General features: G+C 37.1%; 1 pseudogene; it reads left to right on the top strand.

Moving 5' to 3' along the window:
- Positions 1 to 9,544: 9,544 nt before the first annotated feature.
- LOC138166113 (heme transporter HRG1 pseudogene) lies at positions 9,545 to 9,985 on the top strand (annotated as a pseudogene).
- Positions 9,986 to 11,713: the final 1,728 nt, after the last annotated feature.

The raw sequence follows: 11,713 nt of genomic DNA, 5'->3' as shown, positions 1-11,713 counted from the left end.
TCATTATATATTATATTTATTAGATAAAGAATTGGTATCTGACTGATTGTAATGTAATGTCAAGCAAAGGCAACTTCCCAAGGTTCAAAATACCAGCATAGGTGCTCTCCATTTTATTCAGTGACAAATGAAGAACAGAGAAGATCAAAATGTGACATCATTCCAAATACAGCATTTACTAAGTGTGATTAAATAATCTCCAAGTACTATCCCCCCCAGGACCTTACATTAATTCAATCAATTAAAAAGTCCCTGTTCTAAATACTACTCCACCCCTAGGCTGTACCTTCATTTAGTCCATCACAAAGCCCCTCTTCCCAAATGGAGATTAGTTTCCAATCATAAGTAAAGTACATTCATTTGTTCAATCATAGAACACAAAAAGGTCAAAAGTTCCCCACCCCTGGATCACAATTGAATCTACCCCAGAGTTACAACAAGTTTAAGCACAGCACTTAATATCCAAAAGGAGGTCTTTTCTTCATCTTGACAAGAGGCAAGTTCTCAGCAATCTTTGTTCCTGGGGAGACAAAGCTTAGCAAAGCCACAAGATACATTGCCAGTCTCTTCATTAATTCATTCTCTGTCTGTAGAACAGTCCTAGGACCCCTGAAAACATTAGCAAAACCCTCTCCCAGGATTTCTGTAAACATACAACAAGAAAATTCTTCTTCAGGTCTTTGGAACCAACAGCAAGGTTCCAAGTATTCTGCAACAACAGCACTGTCCTTCACCAGTGGACAGTGTTCACTCTCTGTCTGCAGGACAGTCTCAGGAGCTCTTAAGCAACAGCCAGGTTCCAGGACTTCTGCAACAACAGGACTACCTTTCACCAGTGGACAAATCTGGCAAAACAACATCAAAACAGACAAAGTACCAGCAAAACAGCCATGTCTCCTCAGGCCTTGGCAGCTCAGGGGGCAGGTCTCAAAAGTCCAGGGCAATTCAAAGTTTTCAGCAATCTCAGCAATCGTCTCAGTCTCTCTCTGCCTCCAAAAGTGCTGCTTCCAAAAAGTTCTTCTGCCTTTCCCCTGTGTCTCTCCAAATCTAAGTCACCAGCTCCTCCCAGTTCAGCCCTCTCTTTTCACATCAACAAGTCCATCCCACAAGTGGGATTAACAAGCTCTGGGTTTTAATACAATCAAACCCCAAACCAAGCCAATACAGGGGAATCTTTAAATGCCATTACTATTACACTGATAAAACCTTGAACAAATATTTTACAGACTGGCTGTGTGACCCTGGGTAAGTCACTTAACCCCATTTGCCACAGCTTCCTTATTTTTAAAATGACCTGGAGAAGAAAGTGTCAAACCACTATAGTATTTTTGCCAAGAAACCTCCAAAGAGGGTCCCTAAGAATTGGACATGACTGAAAATACTGAACAACAATAAAGAACAAATACAAAAAAATAAGCAATCCCTACTGCCAAGGAGTTTATAATCCCACAGGACAGACTTAAAACACAATATAACTACATAGAGAATAAACATAAAATACATGAATAAAGATACATTGAACATAGCAGTACAACATCATGCTAGGTATAAGGAAAAGAAAAAAAAGTTTTATTTCACAGAATCACAAAGCATAGGCAAGGGAGCAAAATAAACAAGCAAATAGATTGGGGCTTGTTGTGTGACGTACTTAAAACTAAATGAAGGCATATATATGTGCATATACATGTACATACACATATATGTATGTATGTGTGCATATATGTATGTGTATGCAATCACTAGAATTAGCATAAGGGGGCATGATAGTCATATCTACATTTAAGGGGAATCTCTTTTCTAGGAGTATGGAGGATTTATTAGATTGGGGATAGATTTAAGGCTAGAAGAATAAATCATAGATTGTTGCAATAATCTTAGCAAGAGATATTGAGGACTCAAACTAAATGGTGGCTGTAAGAGTAAGGTAAAAGGGTGGTGGCACCAAGTAGGAATACGTATAGGACAAAATTCAGGTCAATGGATGAAAAAGAAAGACTTAAAACTGACTTGGAAGCCCAGCTTTGTATTCAGAGTACCATCTATTCACTCTAGAAGGTGTTGCTGTGGAATCAAACACCAGGTGGTGAAAAATTTTAATCAATTAAAAGAATCATTTGTTATCAACTCCATTAAACCAACATTTATTAAGTACTTACTGAATCCAGAGTCCTGTGTTGGATGAGATGTGAACATTGAAAGAGGCTTTCTCTCTTCAGAAAACAAAGTTTTCCAAAGATTTTCTTTTGTTTAAATTGGAAATCTATCTTAAAAGTGTCATTTCAGGCATGACATCTCTACGTGTGTCATTGACATATGTGTGTGTGCATTTTTGTATATATGCAAGTGGATATCCAAGGTGCATGGATATGTATATAAATACATATGCATATATGTCAGAAAGACAAATATTGGTATCACGTCTGAAATAAGATGTTTGTGACAGGTTTCTAGTGTAAAAACAGACCGGAGCTTTTGTTTTATGGGGAAAGAGAATCTGCCCCCTCTAAATAGATTTTCTAGCACAACGTTATGCATGCTATAAGCATTTAATCAATGCTTGTTTAATGAAGTTGAATAAAAGCACAGGTATATATTTTATATTTATAAATACATGCATGCACTCATCTAACACATTCATAACTGTGTGCATGGGCATATGCACCAACTCTTAGCAGACACTGATGGGAGTGAAAAGATGATGCCTACCATTTTACAAATAATTAGTCAAAAGACAGCAATCTTTTTCAAATTTTTATTTACTTTCATACCATACACATCAAATGATGCTCAGCAGGGCAGGGGATCATATTTATGTATTACAAAATTATATACAATCTATATGTGATAGGCCAATAAATCTGGGTTTGAAAAGGAACTCAGAGATGATCTTACTTCACACCATCATTTGAAGGTGAGGAAACTGAGGCCCAGGGAGATTAAGTGACTTGCTCCAAGTTAAAGAGGTTGTAACCATGTGAGGCAGGGTTGGAATTCCAAGAGTTAGTGCTTTTCCCCTTAAACTGATCATAGAGCCTTAGAGCAGTGACTCTTTGAGATTCAGACCAATCCTTGCCTCTACTAACATCTAGAAGTGATATGATTTGCAATGTTTCTAACTGGTTATTAATTCCATTATCTGTGATTGAACATTCTTTATCCATGAGTTGTGCTTGGTGTTGTAATGAAACTGACTACGGAGAGTAAAAGCTTTCATTGTTTTATTTTCTTTGCGCAGAGGAGAATTCAATCTAGAGTGTGAAATGGTTATAATTTAAAGACAAAACACATCAATATGATAGGTGTGTTAATATGTACAAATTCTTTGCATATGTAACAGACAGACAGAATGAAAGACACAGAGAGACAGATCACATAAAACAGGGAGAGACAGAGAGAGTCACAGAGGCAGAGGAACAAAAGCACAATTTTTTTGTAAAGATTGAAAGTTTTGAAAGAATCTAGAGAATTATTTACTGGTCATTTGCCTGAACTCAATTGGTTATTTTCAGGATAAGTGGTGGTTTTGCTGACTAGGGTCTTTATTGTTTCTCTCATTCAATGCCTTCATATAGACAGACTCAGAGGACCCAACATTCGTGTCTCTGATTATTCACAAAGTTATTTTCTAAGGTTTATTTTTCACAGTCATGTTCACATGAACATTTATTTCCTTTTATAACATAGAGAAATAAAACACTCTGAGAAAGAAAAAAAATCAGTTATGTTTTCAGACAAATTACACTTGTAAATGAAATACCACTCCTCAAGGAGGTCTGAGTCTGAACTATCTTAAGGGCAATGCCATTATTGGATTACTGGTTATATTTTAAAATATTGGTTCTACAGACACAACTGATCAAAAAACTCATGCATTTAAAAAGATCCAGCTGTAATGAATTTGCCTTCATGGAGTAGATAACTTTCTACAGATGCCCTTGGGAAAAAAGGGAGATGAATTAATGACCCCTACCACTTATAAAATCACCAGGGATAAAGTAATTTTTTAATCTTGTTTTTGTTGATAAAATATGTCATACCTATGGAAGAGTATTCAAAGTATCACTCAGTGTGGGAGATCATATGATTGTATATTTAGAATTTAGAAGTAATTGTGTGCACAGTCTTCTGATTTCAGAGGTGAGAAATGTTTTTAAGAGATAACTGTTTCTGAGTCAGAATTAGAATACAGATCATCCTGACCATCATTTTATTCTAGCTGTAACAGTTAAGCATTTCTATAAAAAAAGTTTGAGACTTACCAGATGCGGTATGGAAAAAATCTGTTGAAGAATACAAAGGATGGGTTTGTTAGTAGAAAGTTAGAAGTTTAAGGCACCCAAACAAATGTATGTACATATGTGTATGTGTGCATAGGTAAATATATAGTATATATGCAAGCAAATATTTACATATTTATATATAACGTTATGTGCATATATGTGGACATGGAAGTATATATGCATATATTGTGTGTATACTTCATTCTAATTATTTTTGGAACTGCATGTTTTTATGCTGCTCTTTGATTATGAGTATACAAAAATATTAAGGATTCACAAAATTTCAAATGGAACTCAGAATTTCCTCCAATAACATGAAACAGCAGTCTTTCATTGGTGAGCTCTAAAAGCAATAGTTGAGGTTTGATTTCTCAACAAGTGCTCTTATGGGCTGTAGGCTTCAGTCTATAAAAATGGAGTCCAAGATTTTCTAGAATATACACACATACACATACACACCATACACATGGGTATATACATATGCATATACACACACTACACATACATACATACACACATATAAAATTAAAGAAAATTTTCTCCCTTTCCAATCTTATAGTAGAAAGGTGGAAAACTTTGAGTCAACAATAAATGGCAATTTGGGGGGTGAGGATAAATAATCTGATAGTCATCTAAACTTCCTATATTGATTGGTTTTATTGATTGTGTGTGTGTTTGCAAGTGTTTACAAGGGCATACGTATTGTGTTGTGTTGATGGTGGGTATGAATCCAGAAATTCATTTAATGTACAAACAAAATGAATTAATAAAACTAATTTTAAAATTAAATATATGAGATAGCATGGTAATATGGAAAGTGAAGAACTGGATTCTAATACTAGCTTTTTAAGATATAACCTGTATGTTTTTAGATAAGTAACTTAATCTTTTGGTCTCATTTTCCCCATCTATAGAATGAGGGAATTGGACTACATACCTCTGAGGTCCCTTTCAAATACCAATTTATAACTTTGTATTTTCAAATTAAGTAGAGACAAGCAGTACAACCATTCTTATGGAAAATAAAGTACTTAATATAATTCTCATAATAAAATATGCTAAGAATTAATGATTAAATGGGAGGGAGGAGTGACATACCAGGTGCTTGTTAAGTCCACATGATCATATAATTTGCTTTTTTAATTTTTTATTCAAAATTTTTATTTTAATTTTCTATTTCTCTCCCTCCCTCTACCCCTTTTCCATTCATAGAGAAGGCAAGAAATATAATACTCATAATACATATGAAGTCATGCAAAGCCTGTTTCTGAATCAGCTATGTTTTGACAAAAGAAAGAATTAATAAAAATGAAAGAAAAAATATGCTTCAATATTCGGTAGATCCATCAATTCTCCTTCTGTAGATCAATAGCATTTAAAAAATGATGAGTTCTTCAGAATTGTGATGAATCATGTTGATCAGAATTACTAAATCTTTCACAGGTAATTGTTATTTACAATGTTGCTCTTAGTATGCAAAATTATTCTTCTGGTTCTGTTCCTTCAATTTGTATCAATTCAAACAAGTCTTCCCAGGTTTCTCTGAAACCATTCAATTCATCATTTCTTATAGCATAATAGTAATCCATCATGTTCATAATACCACAGCTTATTCAACCATCCCTCATTTGATGGGCATCCCTCAGTTTCCAATTATTTGCCAACATAAAATTTACTGCTATTAATATTTTTGTGTGTATAGGTCTTTATCCTCTTTGTTCATTTTAAGGAATAAATCTATTACTGATATCAATTAATCAATCATTCAATCATACTGGCAGAAGTATTTTTTTAAGTCCCACCTGTGTCAGGCAATACTTTATGTGCTGGAGATATAAGTACAAAGAATGAAATAAATCCTACACATATTGTATGCTAAATAAATCTGTATTTTAAATGTTTGAGATTCTGACTTTTCTTTTTCTTTCTGTTCTTGAAAAGGATTAATTGGTAGGCTACGTTCCCCAGGAAATACTGCAGTCTAAAGAGCTCTAAAATTAAATGCAAAGGTCCTGACCTAAAAACTTCACACTGATGCTTCTGAAGGAATATCTATTCTAAATTTCTTTTCTTACAAATGGAGATACTGAAGCCCAGAGAGGTGAAAGTCCTTGGCCATGTTCCAATAGATAATGAATAGTGAATAGAGTTAAACCAACATTCTCTAATCTCAGAATCAGTGCCTGTTCCTTTCAGCAAATGATCCAATGTCTTTTGACTTCATAGATTGATTTGGAAAAGTGATTTTTCAGCTCTCTCAGGTATGGTTTATCCTCCTTTCATTTTTTAAAATAGTATTTACCCCCCAATTAGATATCAAGAAAAATTTTTAGCATTTGTTTTTTACAAGTTTTTGAGTTCCAAAATTTTTTTTCTCTCTCTTCCCTCTTCTGAAAATGGTAGGCAATTTGATATAGCTTTTACATTTTATTGTGTAAAATATAGTTCCTTATTCACAATAATTTTGGAAGAAGAAAGAAATCAAAAGAAAAAAAATCAGGGAAACAGTAAAGCAAATAAAAAATAATATTTCTATGGGCAGTCAGAATCTATCAGTTCTTTATCTGGATATGGATAGTTCTGAAATTTGTCTATAATATTCCTTGGGGTTATTTTAGTATTTCTTAACTGAGGTGAATTGGTGGATTCTTTCAATGTCCAGTTTGCCCCCTGGTTTCTCTGATTTTTTTTTTCATTATTTTGAATTTCTTTGATTGATTCATGATGTCTCATAGGATCATTAGCTTCCACTTGACCAATTCTAACTTTAAGGTGTTGTTTTCCTCAATTAACTTTTGTACATTTTTTTTTCCATTTGGCCAATTGTACTCTTTAAGTAGTCGTTTTCTTCAATGAATTGTTGTACCTCCTTTTCTAATTGGTCAATACTACTTTTTAAATAGTTTTCCAAACTGTTGACTCTTTTCTCATAATTCACTTTAGTCACTCATTTCTTTTCCCATTTTTTTTCTACCTGTCTTATATGATTTTAAAGCTCCTCTTCAAACTAATTCATGAGTTATTTCTGGACTTGAGACCTTTTTTTTTCCTTTGGGGTTTGCCCATAGGTGTTTTCACAATGTTGTCCTCTTCTGAGTTTGTTCCTTGGTGTCCCCATTAGCATAATGACTTTCTATGGTCAGATTTTTTTTAGTGTTGTTATTTTGGCTCATCTTTTGGGTCCTTTATCCTTATAAATTTGATCTTCACTTTCAGGGTGGAAGGTGTACTATCTCAGGCTTCTTGTGCTCGTGGCTGTTTACCTGATACTGCACTCACGTTGCCCTAATTCCCAATAGAAACCCTTGAATCTGTTGATGTATTGAATGGGGTGGTATGGGGATTGTCTGATGCTTCTAGAGGTCACAAGGGTCTGGTGCTGAGTTAGGGTTTTAGCAATGTTGTCTGGCATGTGCTGAGGCCCAGTGAGGTATTTCCCCATGGCTACACTGCAGTATGTAGTGGTCTGGTCACTGGCAGCTACCTGTTTGCCTGTGTCTACACCAAAACATCATGGGACAGTGCTGGCTGGCAGCTGCCTATTTGCTTAGACACCCATAGGGTGGGCATCTATTTGTTTGTCCAGGGCTGAGCTGAAGCACTTGGAGATCTGACTCTGCAGGATGCCTGTTTGCCTAGGGCTGTGCTGTGGCAGATGGAGGTTTTAAGATCTGGAGTCTGCTGGTTCCCCTGCTACGCTAACATACATGAGGTATCCTGGTATTGGTCTTTGCCTACTTCATCAAATTAGGACCTAGGATCTCCTGCTGGTTTGCTGAGGTGAGGTTGCTGCTGCCTTTCTAGGATGCTTCATATCCTTGACTAAATTCCCTTTCACCTGAGTAAGATAGAGCTTTCTTGTCAATCCTCAAAATTTTTTGGGCTTAAAGACTGTGTCATGCCATCATTTTGCTGGTTCTTCTATTGCAGGATTTGTTTTGGGGCTCTATTTTATGATTGTTTGGAGGTGAATATGGGAGAGTTACAGTGATTTACTGCTTACTATATCATCTTGGCTCCAGGAAGTTCAGTTTCTCCTCCATTAAAAATAAGCAGTCAGATTTGGGAGTCAACCTCTAAGGTTGAGTTCAGCTCTAAACCTTACTCTATGTCAAGTTACGTGAACTTTCTGGATGAAGTCAGCCATGAATTACTAGAAGATACTATCTCCTTTCCAGACTTCTCCTGGGACCTGCCCCAGCTCTCTATTTTGCCTTTGCTGTTTGGTTCTGTATCTCTGTCTCTCTGTCTTTGTCTCTCTCTCTCTCTCCCTCTATCTTTCTGTCTCTGTCTCCATTCTCTCTCATTATTTTTTTGCATATTAGTTGGTATAAGGAACTGCCTTAATGTAATATAATTTAATTTTTATATTTTTATGTGATTACTATTAACGATTATCAATAATCTACATCCTTAAGTTTTTTTATATTCTTAGACAAATTACCCTAATGATTGTATGTTTGAAACTTACAAATGCCTATAAATATTTACAGTTCCCTGTATCTCAAACTTTTTTCCAATACATTTTTTACAATATGTTTATTTTTTGTAATTATGTGTATATATATATATATATATATATATATATATATAATCTTCATTATGGAAAACCATAGTATCTGTGCAAGATAACACCCCCCCCATTGTCTCCATTAACTTTTGCTATCTTATTGATGGAAAATTATCTTCCTATCCAAATTTGAGTTAAATATCTACATCACAAATTTATTTAATTTTGTTCTAATGGTATATAAAATATTGATCCAGTTTTATTCTTTTTCTATTAATTTTCCAATATTTTAATTAAATAGTTATTTTATTTCTTGGCATATGTTAGACAAAGGTTCTTCAATATAAACTCCACGAGGGCATGGATTTTTTCCTTTCCTTTCTTTTTCTTGTTTTGGTCTTCATATCTTAAGTGCCCAATGCAGCAACTGGCATATGATAGGTGCTTAAAATGCTTAGTGTTTTATTGATTGTATATATTCTTTCATATTTCTGGGATCGCTTATGTGATGTTGATCTAGTTTTCCATTTTCTTTCTAGTACCAAGTATAGTTTTGGGGAAAAATCCATTTATGGGTGTCTTTACATAGATTTCATCCATGTCTTGAAATAATAGCTCAGCGAGGAGGCGGAGCCTCGGGTCCAGCCTGACCGCCGGGTGTAGCTCCCCACCCAGCTCGGCACTTGAGGCTTTGCAGCTTGGCTGTCTTCTTCCCGCGTCGAGGCACCTATGCCGGTTCACCGAAGCAGCCCCCATGGCTCCATCCCGGCCGCAGCTCGGCATCCTCACGGCCTACGCAGCGGTGGGCTGTGTGATGGGCCTCTCTGCCTTCCTCGTCTGGACCTTTGTTTTCCCCCAGCCCGGGACCGCCGCTATGGGGGGCCTGGCAGATGTTCTGGCGCTCTGGACTCTGACGACACACGTGATGTACACACACGATTACTGGAGCACCTGGCTCAAGGGCCTTCGATGTTTCCTCCTTGTGGGCATCTTCCTCTCCACTTTCTCCATCACCGCATTCTGCACCTTCTTTGTCCTGGCCATCACTAGGCATCATGACTTGACAGACCCCACCAGCTATTACCTTTCCTGTGTGTGGAGCTTCATCTCCTTCAAATGGTCCTCCTTGCTCATTACATATGCCCACCGCTACCGAGCTCACTTTGCGGACATCAGCATCCTTAGTGACTTCTGACCTTGACTATTTAGCCTCCCTAGTGGGGTGGTTCTGAGTGACTGGACTCAACCTCTGAGAAGCAGAGTTGTTCCTTCTGTGCTCCTTTTGTTAGGGGGCTCAGGAACCATGGCAGAGGATATGCTGATGGTGGTGGTTGGGGGGAAAGGGGCAAGGGTGAGGGTCTCCTAGGACTTTTCCTCACGATATGAGCCTTATTTCTTTTTTAAGGTCCCTGGTGTGGGAAAGGCCTTGCCACCCTGTTTCCTGGCCCATCTAGGGAGGGAATGCTTTGTCCTTTTTCTTATGGATCTATTTTCTTATCATAAGGTAAGTCCTTTTTAAGTGAGGAATGAAGCAATAGGGTTAGAAGACGAAATCTGTGCACTGGTGTTGGGGGCAAAATGGTGGCATAGGAAAACATTTTTATTGGTAGGGCCAGGAGATGGGTGGTGAGATAGAGGTAGTTGAGATTGCTTCTATGACCAAGCTTGAAAAAACCCTCTCTTGTTACTTTTTATAAGGGCAGGATTGGACCTGAAGAAGATTTTGTCAATGAAGCTATGGGGGTTTCCTGAGAGGAGACTCTTTCTCAGCTTCCCCCATTCCCTGTCCCCAAGAAGAGGCTGCATTTGACTTTACTCTTTCCCTTGGGGAGTGGAGAAAAGGGCTGTTTCCCTCCTTTTTAGCCTCCCATAAGGTTTTCCCCTCTCTAGGGACCCTGGGGTTAGGCAATGATCCTGCAGCCCAGTGCAGTGCTCTCTTGGGAAACCTGAATTGGGCACAGATGTATTGGCAAATGCTAGGGAAAGATGCCCCTAGAAGAGATTTGGGAAGAGGGCAGGATAGTTCAGGCTGGGAGGGATGTTTCTTCCAGGTCAAACCACATGTGCACATACTACCTTACACCCTCATCTATGCCCCATCCAGTTCTACCTAGGCCACTTTCCTGCAGTTGACATTGGGGCAGGGGAGGACACACAGTGTTGCAGGAGAGAGAGGAGGCTTTGGAAACTTCACTGGGGCTAGACCACTAAGTTGGAATTCTCCCCCTAGCCTACCACAGGTCCCCTGCTTTCTTTCCTTCCCCTAGCACTTTTATCTTTTTTTCCCTGCTTCTGGACAAAATATCTGCTTTCCAATGCTATGCCCTGCTCCAGGGGCCCTTCCTAAGTCCTAAGGGTCTGCTGTTATATTTTTATATCATATTGACATTGTGCATGCTTCAGTTTTTAGTTCTTTCCTCCCCACTCCTCAAACTAGTTCTTGTGCCCACCCCAACCTCAGTCATATTTCCATGTCATTGTCACTTGAACAAAAAAACAACAGCTTCTTTATCACTAAAAAAAAAAAGAAATAACACCTCAGCAATGTATACACATTGTGTTTTTTCTTTTTTACTACTTTTTCCCTTTATTTATGGTACTTTGTAGATATGAGTTATTTTGTGGAAATATACCCTCTACTTTTGAAAAAAAAAGACCCAACAATTGATGTATATATTGTGCATATATGCACAAAGGCATGCACTTGTTTTTGTTCCTGGTAAGTACTTCGGGTTTTCTAGATATATGAATTTATCATTTGCAGAGATATTTTTAATTTATTTATTTATTCCTTGCTAGTGTTTAATCTTTTGATTTATTTTAAATGTTTTTACTACTATTGTTAATGTTGTTATGACTCAAATAGGCATAGTGAGACTGGGCACCTTAGTTTTATTCCTGTTTTCAATAGAAATACTTATAA

Source organism: Petaurus breviceps, unplaced genomic scaffold (genome assembly GCF_028583685.1).
Source record: "Petaurus breviceps papuanus isolate PSGF00001 unplaced genomic scaffold, PetGlider_PUasm1.0 220, whole genome shotgun sequence".
NCBI classification, from domain to species: Eukaryota; Metazoa; Chordata; class Mammalia; order Diprotodontia; family Petauridae; genus Petaurus; species Petaurus breviceps.
The sequence above is the reverse complement of the archived record's forward strand: the minus strand, read 5'-3'. Positions and strand labels throughout refer to the sequence as shown.